Below are 4,509 nucleotides of genomic sequence, written 5' to 3'. Positions count from 1 at the left end.
ACTAGTAAGTTAAATTACAATGTCGCTCTATCTCGCTCTTTATCGTGCACGTCATCTCTCAACCATTGCCACAATCGTCGAGCCTACAGTCGCCAAAATCACAAATGACTCTGAAGCTAAGAAGTGGCTCATAAAAGTATATATGATGCCGACAAGGCACTCAAAATGTGCTCGTCGTCTATATGTCAATAGACAACGGTTTGTATCTTACGCGTCGTCTATAACCGAGAAAAAGACTACAAACGCACTAAAACCATCATCTAATATTGCTATAGACGACACACATCGTAAAGACATCTATATATTATATAAAAGACCAGTTAAACGGTCATTTTTCCCGCCACCTACCTCTCCAAATTTTAAATTTTCAAATTAATAGGTGTCATTTTTTCAAAAATAACTGTCTTAATATCATAAATATAATTATTTAATTAAACCAATTCAATCTATCCGAGTAATTTAATTAACTCCCACTAACTCCCAACCACAACTGTCTAAATCACACAATTTACAAATCTCTCTGATCACATCTCTCAAACTCAAGCACCCTCCCTCTGGAAACTGCCGCCGCCGCCGCCTCCTCCGGCCAACGACGCCTCTCGCCCCCTCTTAAACTTTCTCCTTCCCTCTCTTACTCTCTTCTCGCGTTTTCCACCTAACACGCTCACCGGCGTTTTCCATTTCACGCTCACCGGCGTTTCTTCAACTGTGGCCCAGAAATCGCTGGACTCCATTCTCCCGCGGCTCAAGGTACGATGGAAAATGACCGGTGCTAGAGTGAAATCCTGAAGTCACGATCAGGAACTGTGATCTCACGGCGAACCAGATCTCACGGCGGCGAACCAGATCTAACGGCGGACCAGATCTGGAGCAACTCGCGGCGGATCTCACGGCGGCTCCTTCGGACGTGAACTGCCATTGGCGGACCAGATCTCCCCCCGGTACTCTCTCTCGTCGCCGCTGCACAGCCACAGCCGCCGCTGCACATGCAGCGACGGTGGCCGTCGCCGCCCCCTCCTACACCAACGTGCTCCTGCTCGGCCTCAATCCTAAATCCGGTGACCACCTCCACCTTTGGCCATCTGCCGCCTCCTATCTCAATCTCAAAGTGTCCAATTTTATTCCAATTGTGTAACTGACAGAATTTTATTCTACTTCTATTGGTTCTAATTTCTTTTCAATTTTCGATGAGTTTAGAGAAGATGAATCGTTGAGGGCATCAGATTATGTATAAGCGTGTGTGTGTTTTCTTTAACCGAAGATGTGTGTTTGGGCATCTGAATTTAAGAATGAAAATCATGTGAGAGGTTAGGTGTTTCTGTATTTGTAGAAAGTAAATAAATAAGAAGATAGTTGAAGGTATTCTGCTGTGTCGAATAAAGTTATGAAAATTTACAGACTAATAAAGTTAAATCATGTTTTTTCTATTTCGGAATTTGGATTTTTATTCGTAATCAATTCGATTTCGTGTTTTGTGTTCCCTTTTAAGTTCTTCTATTGCTTCTGTTTGGAGTGTTAAAAACCACTCTGGCATTCTCTCGACCAGTTTGTGGAAGATGCAAATTTGGAATAGACTGCGTGTTTGTGTGTGTGTTTATTCATTTATGTATTGTTATTGGAGACTGCGTGTATGTACGTGCGTGTATGGTTTTCGACGATTTAGTTTGGATTGGAGGTTTGAGAATGGATTTGAAATCCATAGCAGCAAATTGGCTGGTGGTTTTTGCATTGATATGCAATTTGATTTGCATTGCCTTTCACCAGTATCACCGCCATTTACTTTCAGATTCTCTCGAGTTTTAAATTCATCTGATCTTAATCCATTGTTTGCAGTTGATGGTCGCTCTTGTCCTCTCAATGATGAAGCCATCTCAAACATCTTTTGGCGCTCTTCAGGTGGCATCTTATTCATCATATCAGTTGCCATCTTGAGCATGTCTGGTGTCACATTTGGTGGAACTGACCCAGGGAAAATATATAAATTAAGAAATATATTTTAGAAATGATGATACTACTACTACAAATGTTGTGCATAGGGAAGTTTTTCAAAATGTATGACAATATGTGTGCTATTGTTTTGCATTTAATTATAATTAAATTTAATTTATATGAATATCATGTCTTATTTTCATATTTATTTATTTAAAATATTATTTAAAAATAACACTCAACGTGCAGCACTTGTCGTGCAACGCACGAGTGGGTGTTCTAGTCGTCTATTAAAGGGCGGTAACAACAGTTGTTTTTTATCACATAAAATGCTTTTGTTACTACATTTTATGTAAATTTTGACACATTCAATAATTATTTTATCTCTTCACTCAAATATGATTTTTATTTAAATGTTGATGTTGGGAAATAAAAAGAAATATCATACCCTTAGTTTTGATGATCCCAAAACCTTTAGATTTTATTTTACTAGACTAGATATCGTTTTGAACTCAACTGTTGGAGTTTATTTTTCTAGTATAGACTGAAGACCAAAGCACTGAAGTCTTAGTGACTAGAGACCGAAGGACTGAAGACCAAAGCACTGAAGTCTTAGTGACTGGAGACCGAAGGACTGAAGACCAAAGCACTGAAGTCTTAGTGACTGAAGACCGAAGAACTGAAGTATGAAGGACTGAAGCTCACTGTTCACCATACTGAAGACTGAAGTCCACCTGAATTAAATGCTGAATTTAATAGAGAATTTGCACTGAAACATAAGTGTTAGGGAAACACTTCAGTACACCTGATCAGTCAAGAGCATTCAATGCAACTGAAAGGAATGGTTCGAGTGGAAACCTCGGACTGATAGTGTAGATACGGACTGAAGCTGGAGTAATGTATAACACACTCAGTGTTAACAAATGACAACTAGAATGCTTCCAGTACACGCAACATTTAATGCAAATGACAATGCATTTAATGTAAGGATATGGTGAATCGTCCTTCATCCTGCAGAGTTTCATTTTCTGTGTTACCTTACACTATAACACCATCTCCTAGCGCAGAAAGGTCATACCTCTTTCAGCGTAAAGGAGATAGATGACGAAGACTTCAGCCAGATTTGAATTTACAAGTCAAACGACAGATAGGATTGAAGGATCCCCTCCAACAGATCTATTCATCCTCATTCGCCTATAAATAGTGCTCAAGATTCAACCTTCAACCTCACTGATTCAAGAACATACGCTGAAGCTCTACCATACTCAAGACTCAGCTTATACTTAGCCAAAATCCTTGAATCGAAGAAGAGAATTTCCATTGTCAAATATCAATTCACCTGATATACCAACATTCTCTTAGAAGATTCTAGGCAAATATTTCTCATCCTTAGCCTAGATTTTGATTACTCGAGAGCCTGTTCTTAGTAATCTTTAGTTGGAGATCTGAACCCTTTTCTACCATAGTGAGAAGAGCATTTGAGATAGAGAGAAAGTTCGAGGCAGTTGTCTGAACTCAGAGAATCTTAACCACCGCAAACTGGACGTGTGTTGTCTTAGCAACTACAAGTTAAGAAATAGAAAAGTCCAACCGAGCGTGTGGCTCTGAAACTTGAGTTTCATAATAAAAGTTTACTGTGCACTCACAAGCACAAGCCCAGTGATTTGTCAGTGTGATCGACTGACCATGGACGTAGGAAATTATTTTCCGAACCATGTAAAAATCTGTGTTCTTATTACTTTCAGTATTTACATTTCCCTTATCTGTGTACAAACTTTCATATCATACTGAAACTATTAATATGAAAAGAGAAACCTTAAGAACTAACAAAGTGATTCACATAAAGGCTATTTCGTAAAATCGTTTTCGCTCCAAAGTGTTATCAGTCTAACTAACAAATCTTCGGATAGTTAGTAAGATTTCTAACATTTCTTTCATTACTTAAAACTGATTTGACTGAACCCTACAATGCACGGATTCGCCTAAAATCAACACCGTGCAGTATCCGATTCGCGCGGGGGGCGGGTGCGGGCGCGATTCGCGTGAGATTCGCACGGGATTCGCCACCTGGCGAATCCCCCCAAAAATTAAAGAAAAAATTTGGATTTGCGAATCGGGTGCGCCAACCTCACGAATCCGGTGGTTTCCGGTGGTTTTCGGTGGTTGGCTTCGTTAGCCGCTGCGGTCGTCGGATTTCAGAGGGCGGCGGCGGTAGGCGCGACGACCTCCTGCCGTTGTTCGGCCTTCAAACGACGGCGAGTGCGGCCTTCAAACGACGGCGGCGGTGGCGGTTAGAGAGAAGAGAGGTTAGAGAGAAGAGAGAGCAGCCTTGAGAGGGTGAGTGTGCGGTGTGGGTGTGCGACAGAGGGAAAGAGAGAGAGAGAGCAGCCCTTGAGAGGAGAGTGTGCGTGTGATTGTGTGGCTGAGTGTGTGTGAGTGAGTGTGTTTTAGTGTGTGTGTGTGTATTAGGTTAAAAGAAATTGGGCTTGGGCTTGGGTTTGGGCTTCTAATTAATTGCTTGGACCCTTAGTTTTATTTAAAAAGAAATTTGATGGGCTACGAAAATTTGGGCCTTTAACA

General features: G+C 40.9%; 1 long non-coding RNA gene across 1 annotated transcript; it reads left to right on the top strand.

The window, feature by feature from the left end:
* Positions 1 to 314: 314 nt before the first annotated feature.
* On the top strand, positions 315 to 2,113 carry LOC131004876 (uncharacterized). Its single transcript, XR_009095136.1, has 2 exons — positions 315 to 1,058; positions 1,834 to 2,113. It is a non-coding gene; the product is annotated as an uncharacterized LOC131004876 (long non-coding RNA).
* The last annotated feature ends 2,396 nt before the right edge of the window (positions 2,114 to 4,509 follow it).

Source organism: Salvia miltiorrhiza, unplaced genomic scaffold (assembly GCF_028751815.1).
Source record: "Salvia miltiorrhiza cultivar Shanhuang (shh) unplaced genomic scaffold, IMPLAD_Smil_shh original_scaffold_468, whole genome shotgun sequence".
In the NCBI taxonomy this organism is placed as follows: Eukaryota; Viridiplantae; Streptophyta; class Magnoliopsida; order Lamiales; family Lamiaceae; genus Salvia; species Salvia miltiorrhiza.
Note: the sequence above shows the minus strand (reverse complement) of the source record. Positions and strands in the feature narration are given on the sequence as shown.